The 20,962-nt window shown below is 41.4% G+C and overlaps 1 protein-coding gene and 1 pseudogene across 1 annotated transcript in view; both read right to left on the bottom strand.

The window, feature by feature from the left end:
- loxl2a (lysyl oxidase-like 2a) overlaps positions 1–9,693 on the bottom strand; it is a 107,216-nt gene extending 97,523 nt beyond the window's left edge. Inside the window, exon 1 of the mRNA XM_060908786.1 lies at positions 9,601–9,693. The gene's annotated coding sequence lies outside the window, so the exon portion shown is untranslated. The remainder of the gene's footprint in view (positions 1–9,600) is intronic.
- A 3,301-nt stretch (positions 9,694–12,994) lies between these two features.
- Positions 12,995–16,939, bottom strand: LOC132873236 (uncharacterized protein K02A2.6-like; annotated as a pseudogene).
- Between the last annotated feature and the right edge of the window lie 4,023 nt (positions 16,940–20,962).

The following is a 20,962-nucleotide window of genomic DNA, read 5'->3' as shown; positions in this document are numbered from 1 at the left end:
TGACATGTACAGTCCTGTGCAAAAAGGACTTAAGCACAAAAGTCTTAAACACATGTAAAGAAATGCTGTCGACCAAAAATGGCTTAAAAATAATGAAATTAAATGTTTCAACATTAAAATAATACTATAAACAGCAGTAAGCCATAATAAATGAAACAAAACCGATATTTGGTGTGAGACGACACTTTGGTTTAAAAAAAAATAGTAGCCTCAGGTCCAACGAGTGCAGTTTTATGCAGAAATGAGCTGTAGGTGGGTGGCACGGTGGTGTAGTGGTTAGCGCTGTCGCCTCACAGCAAGAAGGTCCTGGGTTCGAGCCCCGTGGCCGGCGAGGGTCTTTCTGTGCGGAGTTTGCATGTTCTCCCCGTGTCCGCATGGGTTTCCTCCGGGTGCTCCGGTTTCCCCCACAGTCCAAAGACATGCAGGTTAGGTTAACTGGTGACTCTAAATTGAGCGTAGGTGTGAATGTGAGTGTGAATGGTTGTCTGTGTCTATGTGTCAGCCCTGTGATGACCTGGCGACTTGTCCAGGGTGTACCCCGCCTTTCGCCCGTAGTCAGCTGGGATAGGCTCCAGCTTGCCTGCGACCCTGTAGAACAGGATAAAGCGGCTAGAGATAATGAGATGAGATGAGATGAGCTGTAGGTTTTACTGAGCATCTTGCAGAACCAGCCACAGTTCTTCTGAACACTTTGATCGTCACACTCACTTCTTCATTTTGCACCAAAACCCAGGAGCCTTCATTATGTTTTCTTTTTTAGTCTGAAAAGTGATCTCTTATTTAATATTCTGCTCAGATACGATTTTTTTTTCTGTAGCATTTAATTTTGTGTTGGAAAATGAACGTTTGGACTCTAAAATGTTTGTGTACTGACTCGATAATGTAGAAGTCATAAAATAGAAATCTATAAGAAAGTTTGTATGAAAAAAAAACAAGGTGCCTAAGACTTTCGCACAGTACTGTATCTCAAAAGCACATTCACAAATGTAACATGTTTCAACTCGAGGTTTCGAAACTTCACTAAACAGTGAAGTGAACATGTTCTACTTATTTGCACTATCGTTCAGATCGAGCCTTGTTCTTTAATGTTTAATTGGAGTCTGTTCTGAAGCACAGACTTGCTGCTAGATCTGTGTTTAGCAGGAAACACACCACAAAACATTTACTGACTTTGAGTTTAACCAGAGAGGTTTTTCCATAATGTTCATTACCCATGCATCGATGTTCTCTCACCCTAACCCTTTGTTTACACTCAAAGGAGGACAAACAACACTTCCTCTCTTAAACGAGGAGTTGAGTGGAAGTACAAAGAGTGAAGACTTGAATTAGAATTGAAATTGTCTCCATTTTACACAAATTCAAGTAAATAGTTATAGTAAATTTTACTACGTAGGCTCTTCAATGTCCCTCAAATTCTCCAGTTCCTCCATGGGGTTTAGATCGCATTCAACAGCTTTTGGCATTCAAAATTTCAAAGACAATACTATAACCACTCACACAACCATTCTTTCCTGGATTTAAAATATATTTTAACTAAAAGTCATAATGTAACGTATATCCATTCCACTAGAAGAAAGAGAAAAGGGGTTCTTTGGCTTGCCAATGTTTTTCTTTTCTTCCTCTTGGAATCTCTTTATAAAAGGGAAACATCTGCTGCACATAAAACCTTTAGGGTTTCCCTAGAAGCACGGACCAAAAATCTCTCCAGAGTTTCAGTCTTTTTTGTCAGCCTATATTTTTCCCACACACAGTTACATTTGGTAGATGCTCACAAGAAATAAGCTGAAAGTAAGCAATATGTGACATATACTGTATTACATACACTGATCAGTCATAACATTAAACCACCTGCCTAATACTGTGTAGGTCACACTTGTGCCAACCAATCAGCTCTGAGCCATCGAGGCATGGTCTCCATAAGACCTCTGAAGGTGTGCTGTAGTATCTGGCACCAAGACATGAGCAGCAGATACTTTAAGTTCTCCAAGTGGTAAGGAGGAGCCTCCATGGATTGGACTTGTTTGTCCAGGACATCTCATAGATGTTCAATCAGATTGAGATCTGGGGAATTTGGAGGCCAAATCAACACCTTTGTCATGTTCCTCAAAGCACTGGTACTCTGACTGGTCTGCGGTGGCTATGCAGCCTCATAAGCAGCAAGCAGCAAGTGAGACGCACTGTGTGACACCTTTCTATCATAGCCAGCATTAACTTTTCCAGCTATTTATGCTACAGCAGGTCTTCTGTGGGATTGGACAAGACGAGCTAGCCTTCGCTCCTCAAGTGCATCAGTGAGCACTGGGTGCTCATGACCCTATCGCTGGTTGTCCTTCCATGGACCACTTTTGGTTGGTACTAATCAATGCATACTGGGAACACCTCACATGACCTGCATTTTGGAGATGTTCTGACCCACTCAGACTTCAACTTCGGAACTAACTGCATAATAAATCCCAACTCTTGACAGCTTCCATTGTAATGAGATAATTAACAGTTATTCCATGAAATCGAGTCGTACATGAGCTGATAGCGAATGAGACGTGTATCCTGAGCTGGCTATAAGCCATGTACGATCAGATTGAGTGGAATAACTGTTATTCTATCCACATTCACTGGCTTTTGAGAAACAGAACATTTTTATTTTTAGCAAATTCGATAAATAAAAAATTTGTACACAAAACGTCTGACAAAATAATTTCCACTTCGAATGTAAACAAACTGGCGAAATGACAGTAGCAATTTGTGAAAAATGTTATAATAATAATTATTGAAAAATAAAATAAAGATACACCCTTACCATTTTATTCCATATGTTGCTGCTTTTTTTGGGGGGGGGGTATTTTTTTAGGGTTTTGTTTTCAAGTAGAGTTTTTATTTCGTCCTCGGTTGGTTCAGCAACACGTTCCGCCATTTTGTTTTTCTCTACTCACAGTATATGAGCTGATAGCCTAGTACAGGGGTCACCAAACTTTTTTCTCTGGGGGCCACATTGTCGTTCCTAGACAAATATGCCCACCAGCAGGCCTCATTGTGTAGTAGAGATTACTAGCCTGGCACGGCCATCCCCACTACTATATCCACACTACTATATCAACACTTGATTCCTGGCACATATTTGTTTATCTTTACTAGTGGTTTGCAAAAGTAGTAATCGAGTCTTCACACTTTGTTTTAATTTGAAATACCACTGATATTCCATTTATTTATTTTCTAATAAAAATAACATCAAAGGTAAGAAACATCTGCCTAGTTGAGGTGATTGACACTGGCAAAAGTGAGTGGAAAATTATAAATTGTAGGTAGGCCTGTTGATATTATTAATAATATAAATAATAATTGTATGCAGGACTTAATAAAGGTCAAATAAATAGGCCTATAAAATAAATACATTTTAAAAAACAGTGAAATTATAATAACATGAGCAATAGATCAATAGATCACAGCAGTTGTGCTGTGTCCTGCACGTCATTGCTCTCATCCATGGCCAAAGCAAAAAACTCGAATTCTGACGCTCTCTCATTCAGCTGGTCATACACGTTGTCCCCCAAATCTTCGGTTCGCCTGGTCATAGTAGGTGCAGAGAGACTCACCGCGCTGAGCGCATCCTTCTTGTCGGGACACACCTCCTCGGCCACAGCAAGCATGCATACTTTAACAAAGTCCCCGTCAGTAAACGGCTTTCCATGGGTAGCTAGTAGGTGAGCTACCTTATAGCTAGCTCGGACAGCAGCCTGGTTGATCTGGGTTTGGCGAAGGAATACATTCTGTTGTGCAGCCAGTCCGCATTTCATCCTCCGAATCCTGTCTTCTCTTGTTTGCCCTCGCAAACTAGCATACTCTTTGTGGCGGGTTTCATAGTGATGACGCAGATTATATTCTTTGAAAACCGGCACACTTTCTTTACATACAAGATAAACTGCACGGTCCTTACACTGAATGAAAAAATAATCGGTGGTCCACTGTTCTTTAAAAACTCTGCACTCTCTGTCAGCTTTTCGCTGACTGCTCGCCATTTTGCTGTCCTGAACATTGACAGTTCTCTGCGCATGCGCTGCCTGTCACTGCTTGATCGCGAGCATATGACGAAAATTCGGAAAATATGAATAGTTCATTTTATAACTAAATATCAATTTTAATTGATAAAATCAACAAAATACAAGATGCAGACATGTTATTATTTGCCAAAAAGCAATTTAAAAAAATAGGCCATGACCACTTTTGGGGATTGCCTCATAGGGCCGGTTCAAGTGATGGGGGGCAGAGGGGCTGGGGGGCCGGTCAAAGAGGGGTGGCTGGCCGGATCTGGCCCGCGGGCCGTAGTTTGGTGACCCCTGGCCTAGTAGTACAGTAGCCAATCAGAGTACGCAATTGCTCATATCCAGTTAATGTGGATAGAATAATCAGTGTTATTCATGCCACCTCTTGGTGGTTTTAATGTTGCAGCTGATCAGTGTATATTGTGCCTTAAAATTAAAAGTCAGAATTCATAACGTTGATAACATTGACAAATACAAGCAGATAGGAAAAATGAATCAAGTGTAAGAAAAAACAACATGAGAAAAAACCCATCCTGTATTTAAAAATAACATGTGAAACTAAATGAATCATATTTTAAAAATAAAATCACATATAAACTTCACAACTGAACATGAATGAATAATGAACGAATTTAAAAAACGAACCATGTTGAAAAAAATCACATGCAAAAATAAATGTAAAAATCATGTGAAAATAAAAACTCAGCATGTGAAAATGCGCAAAACACGAACATATAAAGTGTAAAAAAAACCATAAGTGTAAATTTTACATGACTATTCACACGTGGTGTTCCTATAAGTAGTCACACTATCACCACAGCCATGAATGTAGAATTTACAAGAAAATGAATGAAGAATCGATTATTTGTTCATCGTAGCTGCAGATATTTCATTAAATCTTTACGTACTATGTTACTATCTCTCCGTCTTTCTGCCTGAGAGGTTTATTTTTCAGCACTCTTCCCCTTAAGCAGTCATTAGAGAGGGTTTAAAGGGCCGATCCCCATACCCCATAATCAGCAGGTTGAACTTTTTCTTATTGGTGTCAGTGGAAGAGATGAACCAGACACAGAAGGAATGCTGATGCATTTAAATGGGCTAAAACCCTAAAACACGGAAATGTCTCGTGACTCCATATAATGTCTGAAATATGGTGAAAAAGTCACAGGCTGGAACCAGCATGAGTCTGAGATGGAAAAAACTACATAAGTCTTGAAGAAAAGACGAGATACAGCGGTTCAGGACAATAATAATAATAATGAGTCTGCCAACTCATTATTTAACTCCAACATTGGAATGTTTCAAAAAAAAAACAGACATTTTGAATAATGAGGCTTGGATTTACGGTATACGCATATCAGATGTTGCATTATAACATACTATAGGTGTTAGTGATGTTATAACTCGAGCTAACATTTAAAAAAGTGTCCACCATAATGCATTCTTCAGTTAGCCTGGCAAGCCAGACTAAATGTGAATATTTAGTCTGGCCTCGCTCGTAGACATTTTCGAAGGGTGTGGGAGGAACAACCCGCTGTCTTTCAAACTGTCTCTGTGCGTATAGGCCAACGCTCTGACCAATCAGCGCAACAGTGACTGTGACGTAGTCAGAGCGACAGAAAGCAGTGGGGGAGGCCTTGAAATAAATAATTTTTCAAAATGCGTATTAATTAACAGGTTTTAGATATTAAGAAGTTTGGAGATAATGACCACAAGTTTGGAGTCTGTACCACATACTTAACATACACTTTTTTTTTCCAAGTGTTTTTCAAGGGTTTGCTTAAACTGTTTGAGAGTTTTTATTTTTATTTAGTGGTGTTTGGTGAAATAATTTCCCTTAAATTTAAAATAACGGGAAAATAAGAAACAATCAAAAAGTAATGTTTCAAAGCTGTTTATTAATTCTTCGTACTGCACAAACTAGCCCCATGCTTTTGGCTACGAGCGGAGCCAGCTGGTAGATCAGACTTTTGCCATAGCCGGTCGGCAAAACAGCGAAAACGTCCTTCTTGAAAAGGAATGAGCAGAGAGCCTCTTTCTGCTCATGTTTCAACGAAAACTCCAAGTCTAATTCTTCTAAAACTGATTCCAAAGCGGAGTCAAACTAGTGCTGTTCACTAGCCGTAGCCATCTTTCCTGTTGTGCTTTCTCCAGCGTCGCGCAGCCTTGTCGTCACTCCTGCAAAAGCCCGCCCAAAGAATCCAAACAAAAACCTTGCGTTGTGATTGGCGGGCACGATTTGATGCCCGGGGTGTGTTGTTGATATGGTGCGAGGCTAGACCCACTCGTAGGCAAAAATATTTTTGGCCGCTACGCGGGTGGGTCTAGTTTACTAGGCTATTCTTCCATCTAAATGATCATCATTGTCTTTAAGTCTCATAATCTGATCATTTTCCATAGCACCAACTCCAACATTGGAATGTTTCCAAAAAAAACCCAGACATTTTGACATTCCAAATATGAACTCACCTGTGCATGGACTGTTCATAAATCAGAGAACATTAGACGGCTCTATTTAAGATGCATGCCTTTTCCCTGAGCTAACTCTATCTGCCATCACTGCGCTACACACACATACACAAACACACTCATTGTTGCATTATTAATGTGATTTTCCATGATAACACACACTGCTCTCTATATCCATTATCCAACATGTACAGACAAATTAAACCCTTTCACTCAATATTAGCAAAAGAGACTCCTTAAAAACCTAGATCCGATTTATTTAACAGTTATTCCATGAAATCAAGTCGTACACGAGTCAATAGCCGACGAGGCGCATAGCACCAAGTTTGCTATAAGCCATGTGTAACGAGACTGAGTGGAATAACTATTTTATTCTATCCACATTCACTGGATTTTGAGAAACAGAGCATTTTTATTTTTATTTTTTACAAATTCAATAAATAAAAACTTTATACAAAACGTCCAACAAAATCATTTCCACTTAGAATGTAAACAAACTGGCAAAATGACAGGAGCAATTTGTGAAAAATGCTATAATAATAATAATTATTGAAATAAAAAAAAAGATATGTTCTTATCACCAAATACTTTTATTCCATATTTTGTTGCTTTTTTTTAAATTGGGGTGTTTTATTTTCGAGTAGAGTTTTTATTTTGTCCTCGGTTGGTTCAGCAACACGCTCCACCATTTTGTTTTTCTCTACTCACAGTATATGAGCTGATAGCCTAGTAGTAGAGTAGCCAATCAGAGTGTGTGATTGCTCATATCCAGTGAATGTGGATAGAATAAACACGTATAATCCTTAAACACACATCCAGACTGTTTTTTAAACCAGTGTAATTCTTAAACATGTTCAAGTAGTGTAATTCTCTAAAACGTTTAGGTTAGACCAGTTATTAAACAGCATCATTCCGGAGCGTGTATGTTTAGACCAGTTTTAAATTCTTAAACACGTACCATATTAAGACCAGATTTAAAGCTTTGTAACTTTATTTCAACTAGTCTTAAAGCAGAATCATTGTTAAATGCTTCCATTTCAGGCAGGTTTAGACCAGTTTTAAACTAGTACTCTTCCTAATTACAATATTTACATGCAAACAAGTTTTAAACCAGTATAACTCAGGTTTAAAGCAGCATCATTCTTAAAGACATGAATTTAGTCTAGTACAGGTCTTAGAGAGTTGCATTTCAAAGATTACACTTGTCTTAACCTTCTGCATTGACGTTAGTGTGTTCCTTCAAGTCTGACAGACAACACATAAATACTTACATTTAGACTGGTTTTAATCCAGGATTAAATATAATGAGTTACATTTATACCAGGACACACCTTACAATGAGTTACAGTTAGATTTGCAGAGTTACAGAAAGACTTGCAGTTGGTGTAAGTTATATTTTAAAGGGGAACAGAGGGCAATATATAGAGTAAATATAACAATAAAACACACATTAACGAACCTTATTCAAGACTTACAAAAGTTTTTTGTTCTAAGGTTGGAAAGTTATAGTGTTTTGAAAGTAGCTCGAGCAAACTATTTCCGCAGTTTGAACAGCCCGCCATGATATTAATTTTATCCAATCAGAATGCACGTTCATTTTCTCTGCGTAACACTCATGACGTATGCATGTGCCCAGTTGTGTTGGCTCATTGAGGTTGGGAATAGCACGTGTGAATCGGAAAGTAGGATGAATTGTAAGTGATCGGCTACACAATGCCACAGTGTGTTGCTTTCGGGTGTAATAACAGGACCGATGGAAAGCATAACGATCCTCCAGACGCGTCTTTTGCGGGATCTCTTCGTATGATTCGACAGAGCTGTCGCTTTCACTTGATGCGCCCGATGCCATGATTACACGCTTCTCTCCTAGTGCAGTGGGTAGGGCTGACGTCACGGTCTTTTAAAAATGGCGACTCTTGTGCCGTTTAGCATACCGACTATTATATTTACAATTACCAAGATATTTCGTTGTTTTCTAGTATATAAATTTGATAGAATACTTAAGAATACGTTACTTTGCCACATCAGCAACTGTATATATTATATTTGGTACCCCTTTAAGTTATATTTTCCCAGTGTGATATATTTAGACCAGTTTTAAACCAGCATAACTTAAATACTTGCGTTTAGACCAGTACAAATCTTAGAGAGTTGCATTTAAAACCCCTACATAATGGTTCAACGCTACATATTTATACCAATCCTTGTTACACTGTTACATTTAAAACAGGTTTAAATCAGTATAAATTAAAGACCTGGATTTAGACCAGTTTTAAACCAGTGTAACTTCAAGACTTAGATTTAGACCAGTACAGATCTTAGAGAGTTGCATTTCAAACACTATACATCCTAAACCCCAATTTTAAAGTTTAATGCTTCTCATTTACACCAATGTTACACTGTTACAGTTTGACCAGTTTTAAACCAGTATAACCTAAAGACAGATTAGACCAGCTTTAAACCAGTATAACTTAAAGACTTGGCTTTAGATGAATACAGATCTTAGAGAGTTGTATTTCAAACACTATACATCCTAAACCCTAATGTTAAAGTTTAATGCTACACATTTACACTAATCCATGTTACGGTGTTACAGTTAGACCAGTTTTAAACCAGGATTAAATGTAAAGAGTTAGATTTATATCCAGACATGAATTAATAAACATTTGATTTATATCAGTGTGGTTGTTAAAGGCTAGTATTTAAGAAAGACTTGTTAAATTGAACTTCCACCAGGGTCAATATTACATTTAGACAAGTGCAGATCTCAAACTCTTACTTTAGTGTCAGGTTTAGACCAGTTTAATTCTTAACCATTTCTATTTACATCAGTAAAGTGAGTGCAATAAATACTTGCATTTGTGACGCCTGAGCTGCAAGAATTGGTTATACATACAGTATAATCAGTGTATAATCAGGGTATACAGTATAATCAGTGAACAGTATGATCAGAGTATAATCAATCAGTGTATATAGTACATTGTATACAGTATAATCAGTGAACAGTATGATCAGTGTATAATCAGAGTATATAGTTAAAGAGCTGTTTGCAGTAAACACTCAGTAAATCATTACCAAGTTGTTAGAGACTCACAGTAAAATCAGTCGAGTCGGATGAAGTTGTTCTGCTCCCCCAGGTCACTCTTCCTGTTCTTCACTGCACCGCCTTTCCACTCCACTCCACTATCCCAAGGCTTTTAACTGTTTTCTCTTTCTCCTCCTCTCCTCCTGCCTCCGGAATGTGAGAACAGCCCCGTTACTTTAGGGAGACACGTGCGTGTTGTAACGGCGATGACGACATGAGAGAGAGAAAAACCCACACACAGAACAGAGAAAGAGAGAGAGAGACAGAGAGAGAGAACACAGAGAGAGAGAGTCCCTAAACCTGAATAAAAAATTTGCTGTTACAGATGTTTCTGTACCACAGACCATATAGAATCACCTACAACTATATAATTATATTTATTACTTTCTAAAGCCATTAGAATGTTTTAAGTCCTGAAATTCATTCATCCATCTTCAGTAAACTCCACCACCCAAACAGACTCCAGAGGATCCAGAGCCTATGGCCAGGAATACACTCTGGATAAGACATCAGGGCTTCCTGCACACAACTCATTCACACCTGGGGGTAACTGAAAGCAGTCATCCACCCACTCATTCACTCACTCTCCTGGTTTTTGGGAGACAGGAGGAAACTTCCGATCCCAAAAGAAGCCCATACAGACACAGAGAGAAGATAATAAACTACACACAGACAGTAACCAGAGCTCAAGATCGAACCCAGGACCCTGGAGCTGTGAGGCGGAAATTTTACCTGCTACACCACCAAGTTAAAATTAAAATATAATTTTGAAATGTTTTGTATGATGTACATTATGTATATTAATGCTTATCACATTTCCTGGTTTAGAGTTTAAAGTCGGGCGGCAAGGTGGTGTAGTGGTTAGCGCTGTCGCCTCACAGCAAGAAGGTCCTGGGTTCGAGCCCAGTGGCCGGCGAGGGCCTTTCTGTGTGGAGTTTGCATGTTCTCCCCGTGTCCGCGCGGGTTTCCTCCGGGTGCTCCGGTTTCCCCCACAGTCCAAAGACATGCAGGTTAGGTTGACTGGTGACTCTAAATTGAGCGTAGGTGTGAATGTGAGTGTGAATGGTTGTCTGTGTCTATGTGTCAGCCCTGTGATGACCTGGCGACTTGTCCAGGGTGTACCCCGCCTTTCACCCGTAGTCAGCTGGGAGAGGCTCCAGCTTGCCTGTGACCCTGTAGAAGGATAAAGCGGCTAGAGATAATGAGATGAGAGTTTAAAGTCACACATCACACACATCACATTATCACTAGCCGCTTTATCCTTCTACAGGGTCGCAGGCAAGCTGGAGCCTATCCCAGCTGACTACGGGCGAAAGGTGGGGTACACCCTGGACAAGTCACCAGGTCATCACAGGGCTGACACATAGACACAGACAACCATTCACACTCACATTCACACCTACGCTCAATTTAGAGTCACCAGTTAACCTAACCTGCATGTCTTTGGACTGTGGGGGAAACCGGAGCACCCGGAGGAAACCCACGCGGACACGGGGAGAACATGCAAACTCCGCACAGAAAGGCCCTCGCCGGCCCCGGGGCTCGAACTCAGGACCTTCTTGCTGTGAGGCGACAGTGCTAACCACTACACCACCGTGCCGCCAGAGTTTAAAGTTTGCATTTAAATTTCTGAAGTTGAACCTAAAAAGTTAATGCTTACATTTAAAAAATTGAACTAGTTTTAATATTCTTTACTATTTACACTTAATACGTTCTGGTTTTAAAGCAGTAAAGTTCTTCAAGACATCTGAAATTTAGACTTGTATTACAATGTCTTGCAAAAGTATTCATCCCCCTTTGTGTTTCTCCTGTTTTCTTGCATTACAAGCTGGAATTAAAATGGATTTTGAAGGGTTAGCACCATTTGATTTACACAATGTGCCTACCACTTTAAAGGTGCAAACTGTTTGATTATTGTGACACAAACAATAATTAAGATGAAAAAAACAGAAATCTGGAGTGTGGGAAGGACCCTGACTCTAAGCAAGCAACAGGAAAACCAAGGAGCACTTCAAACAGGTTTGAGACAAAGTTGTGAAGAATTATGGATCAGGGTTGGGTTATAAAAAAAATATCCCAAGGAGCACCACTAAATCCATTATCGCAAAATGGAAAGAATATGGTACCACTACAAACCTGACAAGAGAAGGCTGCCCACCAAAACTCATAGACTGGGCAAGGAGGGCATTAATCAGAGATGGAACAAAGACACTAAAGATAACACTGAAGGAGCTGCAAAGATCCACAGCGGAGATGGGAGTATCTGTCCATTAGACCACTTTAAGTGATACACTCCACAGAGCAGGGCTTTATGGAAGAGTGGCCAGAAAAAAAGCCACTGTTAAAGAAAGAAAAAAAAAGAAAACACATTTAGGAGTTTGCCCAACAGCATGCGGCAGACTCCCCAAACACATGGAAGAAGATTCTCTGGTCAGATGAGACTAAAATTGATCTTTTTGGCCATCATAGGAAACGTCATGTGTGGCACAAACCCAAGGCTCTGAGAACACCATTCCTACAGTGAAGCATGGTGGTGGCAGCATCATGCTGCAGGGATGGTTTTCATCTGCAGGGACAGGAAAGCTGGTCGGGACTGAAGAAAAGATGGATGGCACTAAATACAGGGCAATTCTGGAGGAAAATCTGTTTGAGTCAGCCAGAGGTTTGATACTGGGATGAAGGTTCACATTCCAGCAGGACAATGACCCTAAACATACTGCTAAAGCTACACTGGAGTGGTTTAAAGGGAAACATTTAAATGTCTTTGAATGGCCTAGTCAAAGCCCAGACCTCAATCCAATTGAGAATCTGTGGCATAACTTGAAGATTGCTGTACACCAACGCAACCCATTGAACTTGAAGGAGTTGGAGCAGTTTTGCCTTGAGGAATGGGCAAAAATCCCAATGGCTAGATGTGCTAAGCTAATAGAGACATACCCCAAGAGACTTGCATCTGTAATTGCAGCAAAGTATTGACTTTGGGGGGTGAATACCTATATACACGTCAGATTTCTGTTTTTTCATCTTAATTATTGTTTGTGTCACATTAAAAAAAAAAGTGCACCTTTAAAGGGGTACGCATGTTGTGTAAATCAAATGGCGCTTGTAATAAAGTGCCACGACTTCAAATGCACATGCTTCACTTTATTGAACTTGCTGCATCACTCATTGCACTCTGGCAGCATATATGCTGACTAACTATGTATACTTGACCCTGAGGACCCCCGGTGGCCTAATCTAGCTGCCTGAATGAAAACAATAGAACATTCACATTACAACATTCCCTCCCCCCATGGTCCAAAGTCCCCAAAAAAGTTATTGTATTTTTTTTTTCAAGAAAACATGAACAACAACTGAACTACGAGGTAGGGGTAGACTGCCCTCCTCGAGGCACCCACGGGGATTATTGTGCCCCTGGAAGGACGTAGTCCTTGAGATAAGTGGGTGCCTTCCTAAGTCTAACTGGGAAACGTGGTCCCTCCTCAAGTGACCATTCAGGGGGTTCTGGGCCGCCAGCCTCTGGTGCTGGCTGCTCAGGGGGTTCTGGGCCGCCAGCCTCTGGTGCTGGCTGCTCTGGCTCCGGCTCTGGTAGTTCAGGAGGTGCCAGGCCTACTGGTAAACGCTCTTCTTGACAGCTGGCTTCCGTAACTTCCTGATCGTAACAAGGACGGATCTGGTCCTGATGTCGTCTTGCCACCTTTCCGTCCTGTGTTTTCACCCTCCATGAAACTGGCCCCGTCCTCTCGATGAGCATTGCCGGAATCCACTTCTGACCAGAGTATCCTCTCACATAAACTTGGTCTGATTCTGTGAATACTCTGTCCCGGGCATGCTTATCGTGATATTCTTTCTGTGTGGCCTGTTTCTGACCCACTTTGTCTCCAAGTGAAGGGCGAACTAAATCAAGCAGACTCCTGAGTCTCCTGTTCATGAGAAGCTCAGCTGGTGTGGCCCCAGTTGTAGTTTGGGGAGTTGATCGGTACTTAAACAGGAATCTGGATACCTTTGTCTCCACACTCCCCTCCCCCATCTTCTTGATACCTTCCTTGAACACCCGTACTGCACGCTCTGCACAGCCATTTGAAGATGGGTGATAAAGTGCTGTGGTTACATGTTTTATGCCATTCTTTGCAAGGAAGTGTTTGAATTCGGCACTGACCAGACTAGGCCCATTGTCGCTGACCAGAACGGCCGGTATTCCATGGGTGGCAAAGATGCTTCGCAACTTTTCTATGGTAGCGGCAGATGTTATGGCATGCATTGGATGAGCCTCAATCCACTTAGAGTAGGCATCAATAACAATCAGAAACATTTTTCCTGACACTGGCCCGCAAAAATCCAGATGCAGTCTCATCCATGGTTGGGAGGGCCATTCCCATGGATGCAATGGTGCTGCAGCTGGAGAGGCTTGGTTGGATTGGCAAACGTGACATCGACGCACTGCTGTCTCCAGGTCAGCGTCCATGTTCGGCCACCACACATAGCTGCGAGCTAGCATTTTCATCCTTGAGGCTCCTGGATGGGTCTCATGTAGTTCTTCAATCATGGCCTGTCTTCCTTGTGGTGGTATTATCACCCTACTCCCCCACAGTACACACCCATCCTCCATGCTCAGTTCATTCTGTCGTCTTATGTAGGGCTGGAGCTCAGGATCTGTGCATGTTGTAGGCCAAGAGCCTTGCATCAGCCACTGCTGTATTTTCGACAGGACACGGTCTCTCCGGGTCCAGTCGCGGATCTGCCTGACCTGTAGCGGTGTGCCATTCATGTGTTCCATAAGCATCACCACCTCCCCCTCCTGGGGGGTGGCCCTGGGAGAGCTTGGCAGCGGGAGTCTGCTCAACGCATCAGCATTTCCATGTTTTGAGCCCTCCTTGTACTCCAAGGTGTATTCATAGGCAGCGAGTATCAAGGCCCATCTTTGCATCCTGGCAGCCGCCTGTTGTGGGATGCCCTTATGCTCTCCCAACAGACCCAGAAGCTGTTTGTGATCTGTGACTATGGTACAATGTTTTCCAAACAGGTACTGGTGGAATTTTTTTAAGCCGAATATTATCGCCAGAGCCTCCTTTTCCAGCTGAGAGTAGCCACGTTCTGCTGATGACAACGACCGTGACATGTACCCTATGGGCCTGTCTGTGCCATCTTGGAGCCGGTGGGATAACACTGCTCCCACCCCATATGGGGATGCATCACAGGACAGGTAGAGAGGTTTTCTGTCATCAAAATGTACCAACAGTTGCTCAGACTGGAGGCACTTCTTCGCTGCATCAAAAGCATTACCATGGTGTTTTTCCCATTTCCATGGCACTCCTTTTCTGAGGAGTTCATGCAGAGGCTCCAGTACAGTGGCCACGTTAGGCAAGAACCGATGATAATAATTCAGCATCCCTAGGAATGACTTCAGCTGTGTCTGGTTTGTCGGTGCAGCTGCATTTGCAATGGCCTCAACTTTGTCTGCCACTGGCTGAATCCCTGCATGATTAATTCTGTAGCCCAGATACACCACCTCTGGCGCCATGAAAATGCATTTCTCTCACTTAAGACGGAGCCCTGCTGCGTTCAATCTGGACAGTACTGTCCCTAAATTCTGCAGATGGCTAGCATCATCATTCCCAGTCACCAGTATGTCGTCTACTCGCACCACCACCTGAGGAAGTCCTTGAAGTAAGTTGTCCATGGTGCGCTGAAAAATACCTGGGGCAGAGGACACCCCATAGGGCAGCCTGGTGTATTGGTACAGCCCACGATGTGTGTTTATTGTTGTGAATCGCTTGGAATTTTCCTCCAGTGGCAGCTGCTGGTAAGCCTGAGACATGTCCAGTTTGGTGAACTTCTGCCTCCCTCCCAGCACTGCCAGCAAGTCTTCTGTCTTTGGAATTGGGTAGTTGTCCAGCTTTGACACTGGATTTACTGTAACTTTATAGTCACCGCAAATCCTTATGCTTTTGTCTGGTTTGACTATGGGGAGTATTGGAGCTGCCCACTCAGCAAAGCTGACAGGCTCTAAAATGTCTTCATTCTGGAGCCTGGTCAGTTCGGTTTCAACTTTCTCTTTCAGCATATATGGCAAGGGCCTAGCTTTAAAGTAACGAGGCCTGGCCTCTGGGTCTACATAGATTTTAGCTGTAGCCCCAACTAGTGTGCCTAGCTCCCCTTTGAACACCTCCTGGTGTTGTGAGAGGAGAGCCTCCAACTCCTGCTGATGTCCCACTTGGAGTTTGAAGATGGCTGTCCAGTCTAGTCTCACTGCCTTGAGCCAATCTCTCCCCATTAGATTTGGGCCCTCCCCTTTAACCACCAGCAGAGGCAATTGCTCCTTCTGTCCCTTGTAGATGACATTTGCATACATCTTGCCTAACACATCCACTCTATCTCTTGTGTAGGTGAACAGTTTTACTTTTGCTGGATGGAGTCTTCCACACCCTATCTGCCTATATGTTCTCTCGTTCACTATGGTCAAGCCTGCCCCCGTGTCAATTTCAAACGTGACGTCATGCCCATTCACTGACAGTTGTTCTCTGTATGGCTCAACTCTGTTTTCTCTCAGATTGTGCAGCATGTGAGTGTATTCTGACTCCTCATCGTTTTCCTCTAACATGTTTGCTGCCCCTCGTGTGCCAAATCTGTTTTGCTTGGGCTGTCTCGCACTGCGGCATTTTCTGGCTAAATGTCCTTTCTTCCGGCAATTATGGCAAACCGCGTCTGCGAAACGGCAGTCTGCCGATGTGTGTGTTCCTCCGCATCTAAAACACGTCACATACGGCTTCTGGTCCGAGGCCCCTGGCTGCACTTTGTGCACCACCTCCTCTGATTTATTTTGCAACTGTGCTACATCTTTCAACGCGGTTTCCATGGCTGTCGCTAATTCCAGGGCCCTCTCCCAAGTCATTTTTGTATCTGGTTCTGAAAGCAACCGACGTTGGATGCAGTCGTCATTAATGCCACACACCAGTCTATCCCTAAGCATGTCATCCAAATTTGTCCCGAAACCACAGTGTTCAGAAAGTCTCCTCAGTTCAGCTACAAACGCAGCAACTGACTGGCCGCGATCCCTTACTTTTGAATGAAACTTAAATCGCTCCACTATGATGCTGCGTTTCGGTGCAAAGTGATCAGTCAACTTTTTCTGTAAATCTGTCAGGGAGCTATCTCCCGGCTTACCAGGTTGGCATAAGTCTCTCAGTATGGCATACGTTTTCCCTCCACATGCACTCAGGAAGATGGCCCGCTTTTGGTCGGCGTCGGTGATTTTATTTGCGGCAAAGTAGAATTCCAGCCGTTCCACATACTGCTGCCAGTCATCTGTCTCCGTATCAAACTCTCCAATTTTCCCGTATGTTGCCATTGTAACTCTTAAAATTAATCCCATCCTCGTCGCCAATGTAATAAAGTGCCACGACTTCAAATGCACATGCTTCACTTTATTGAACTTGCTGCATCACTCATTGCACTCTGGCAGCATATATGCTGACTAACTATGTATACTTGACCCTGAGGACCCCCGGTGGCCTAATCTAGCTGCCTGAATGAAAACAATAGAACATTCACATTACAACAGTGCTAACCCTCCAAAATCCATTTTAATTCCAGCTTGTAATGCAACAAAACAGGACAAACACCAAGGGGGATGAATACTTTTACAAGACACTGTAGAAGTTAGTACAACTTAGCTAACAATTTAACTTACAAATCGTAGACACTCAGGCTGTACTAGAGCTCCCGGGGCTCCATTTTGAGAAGGTTTGAGAGACGCCACTACATGAAGAGAGAAAGGGAGATACATTATACGTTTCTGGCTTTAAAACAAAACATATAGGTTGTTTGAATATTAATGTGGGTGGTACGGTGGTGTAGTGATTAGCACTGTTGCCTCATAGCAAGAAGGTCCGGGTTCGAGCCCAGTGGCTGACGAGGGCCTTTCTGTGCGGAGTTTGCATGTTCTCCCTGTGTCCGCGTGGGTTTCCTCCGGGTGCTCCGGTTTCCCCCACAGTCCAAAGACATGCAGGTTAGGTTAACTGGTGACTCTAAATTGACTGTAGGTGTGAATGTGAGCGTGAATGGTTGTTTGTCTCTACGGTATGTGTCAGCCCTGCGATAACCTGGCGATTTGTCCAGGGTGTACCCCGCCTCTCGTCCATAGTCATCTGGGATAGGCTCCAGCTTGCCTGCGACCCTGCACAGGATAAGCGCTTACGGATAATGGATGGATGGATATTAAATAATACTTTATATAGCCTTCCTTTTTATACTACACCAAACATTCTTTAACTAATAGAAATGCACTGGATGTTAGACTAAACAGTGGATCTGTGTAGGCAATGTTTAAAAAAAAGAAAGAACCTTAAAACTTTATTTAGCTGTCAACTTTATTATGCCATCCCTCATTCGAGTCCATACACAACACAAACCACAAACATACAGTACAGAGAACACACTTTTGGTGGCTTTATACTTGTTGAAAGCTCTAGAAAGATCTATCAGCTATGCAAATTAATTTCCAGGATTTTCAGCCTAATTAGATCATAATCCATCACATGTTCTGCACAGTTTAGTGTTTTCTTTCTCTAGCACACACACACACACCTTTTATTCTCATAAATGCTGTGATGAAGTGAATAGTTGAATCAGGAGTGTTAGAGCACAAAACATACTAAAATGTGCAGAACACTAACATATAGTACCAGTCAAAAGTTTCTACACCCCTACTCATTCATAGGTTTTTCTGCATTTTGTATTTTCTACATAGTATAACATACTGAAGACATCAAAAATATGAAATAACGTATGGAACATATCTGGAATTATATCGTAAACAAAAAAAAAAGTGTTAAAAACAAACAATCTGTCTCATATTTTAGATTCTTCAGAGTAGCCAGTGTTTACCTTGATGACGCTTTGCACACTATTGGCATTATCTTAACCAGCTTCATGAGGTAGTCGCCTGGAATGCTTTTTAATTAACAGATGTGCCTCGTCAAAAGTTAATTAGTGCAATTTGTCTTCTTAATGTGTTTGAGATCAAACAGTAAATAGTAAAAAATTAAAATACAGTAAATAGCCCTATTCCACACCACAACTGTAGTAATTCATATTATATCAAGAACCACTCAACTAAGTAAAGAGAAACGACATCCATCACATTCCTTTGAGACAAAGTGTCTCTTAATTAATAAAAATACAGAAAAATCATTGAATTAGAAGGTGTGTCCAAACTTTTGACTGGTACTGTAGCTAACAAGTAATGGAAATCTAACTGATACAAATTCTTTCAATTAATACGCACTCAAATCAACTTACACGACCAGTTACAAACTTGGATACAGGGCAGGAGATTGTTCGTTGTCGTAAAGACATTTTGAAACTAGATAATGGAAAATAATGGAAAATAGTGAAGGTTTTACCTTAAATGGTGACTTTTTACCTTAAAATTAAACTGTTTTCCCAAATATGTGGTTTTTATTTCGACCTCAGTTTATTTGCGAAGGTTATGAGAAGAGAAGCAGCTTATTCATGACACTGGTTGAGAAAATGCCAGGAATGAACAAAGTTTTACCAGGAGTTGGAACTGTTAACAATTTAAAACATAAAGTTTTGGTCAGCACTATTGTTCAGTGGTTTATGCCATATTTGTTCTTTCATAGTTTTAATATCCTCATCATTGTTATAACAGTAAAAATGAAGAGAAGGTGTATCCAAATATTTTTAGCATTAATGTACATTCACTAGAAACATTGTCAACCCATGACATTTCACATTCCAAAAGCTCATGCTACAATACTAAGTATTATGTCCTAAAGTGATTTTTTTTTTCCTCCCAGTGTTTATAGGAAGTTACATGACTTTGACAGCAGCTCGGATCATCAGGACTCCCAGGAGCACGTTCAGACTGGAGCTCAGGGCCACAGCGCCATTGCTGTGCTCTCCGTGACTGTGAGCACGGTGCGGTCCATTACACTCATCAGCAAAGCAGCACTCCAGCTTCATTCCTCCATTACTCATGTGGGATTTATCACAGAATGACTTAAAGGAGCAGGACTTCATTACAGATTCTACAGAGGAAAAACACACACAGACACAGTTTGATTTGTGTTTAAATAATTCACATCCTAAAGGGTTTTAGAATTAGCTTTCACTAAATTCAACAATCTACGTTTCAGTTTAACTTCATGGTGATTTAGCATCAGGAAGTGTCCATGTGCTACTCAGAAGTGTTTGATCTGGAAAGAACTAGAAAAAAACGAGAAGCTCAGCAAGATGTCGTATACGATTAAAGGTGCCATTTGCACTTTGTGTTTATTGACCTGTAATGCTCATGTAATTTCAAAGATAGCGTACAAATATGTTTGCAATGTTGTTATGACCTAACTTCATTCTAACTAGTGGTTTCTTGATTTCAAACATCAATTAAAACATTCCCAGCCCAGAAATAAACTCCGCCCTCTGCTCGAACAGAGCTGCTCAGCTCCACTCCTCATACATGTCAACCTTTGGTCAATCAAACCTGTATAACCCACCTCCAAAATCCGTATTTCCCTTATAAAATCCTTATAAGATGCAAATTAAAATAATTTACCTAAAATTTGAATGATAATTAACAATGATATATCCAAGTTACTTTTTATTCAATATTAATAACAATAAACCTTCAGAATGAATACAAAGCTCCAATGTTTGACAAAAACACAAAGTGTCACTCTAATGTTCTGAATTGTACTCCATGACAGCTTTTTTAGCAGTCTGCACCAATACCTCACGAGGCTGCACGTCACAGCAAGTGTCTGTGTTGATCTTGCCGGAGTGCCCATTCAGAATCTTTTCAGTCGCTAGTGAAAGTCACTCAGGTGGAAATACGCTTTTCAAACAAAATGTTACTTCCCGGTTGGCGGGATTCTCGCAATGCGGTGTGCGCATGATCAGAAGTGGAACGAAGTCTCGCTACCACAAGATAACGCGCGATTTCATAAGACTCTTTACTGGCTGTCTGTGCTTTCTGTAGTGTACAGTACGTTTGTAAATGTTATGCGCTCTTTTATCATCGTGGGAATTAATTATAGCTCTAAATAAATATTGAAGTTTTTTTTAAAGAATCCGTATAACTTTATTTGTACGCCCGTATACTACGTTTATTGAATCAAATCCGTATAAAATACGGACATTCCGTATAGGTTGACATGTATGACTCCTCTTCCTTAAAAAAAAAAAGAGAGAGACACACGTAGTTTCAACAGAGAAGGTGGGGTTGAGTGATGGAATGGGAATGGTATCAGATTTTTCTTTGGAATTGCTGTTCACCTCACAGGAATTAAAATCGACTCCTTGAAAACCTGTGAATCTGTGAGCTCATGTATGTGGAAGAGGGCAGACAGCA

The sequence above is a fragment of the Neoarius graeffei genome, chromosome 25, assembly GCF_027579695.1.
Source record: "Neoarius graeffei isolate fNeoGra1 chromosome 25, fNeoGra1.pri, whole genome shotgun sequence".
Lineage (NCBI taxonomy): Eukaryota > Metazoa > Chordata > Actinopteri > Siluriformes > Ariidae > Neoarius > Neoarius graeffei.
The sequence above is the reverse complement of the archived record's forward strand: the minus strand, read 5'-3'. Positions and strand labels throughout refer to the sequence as shown.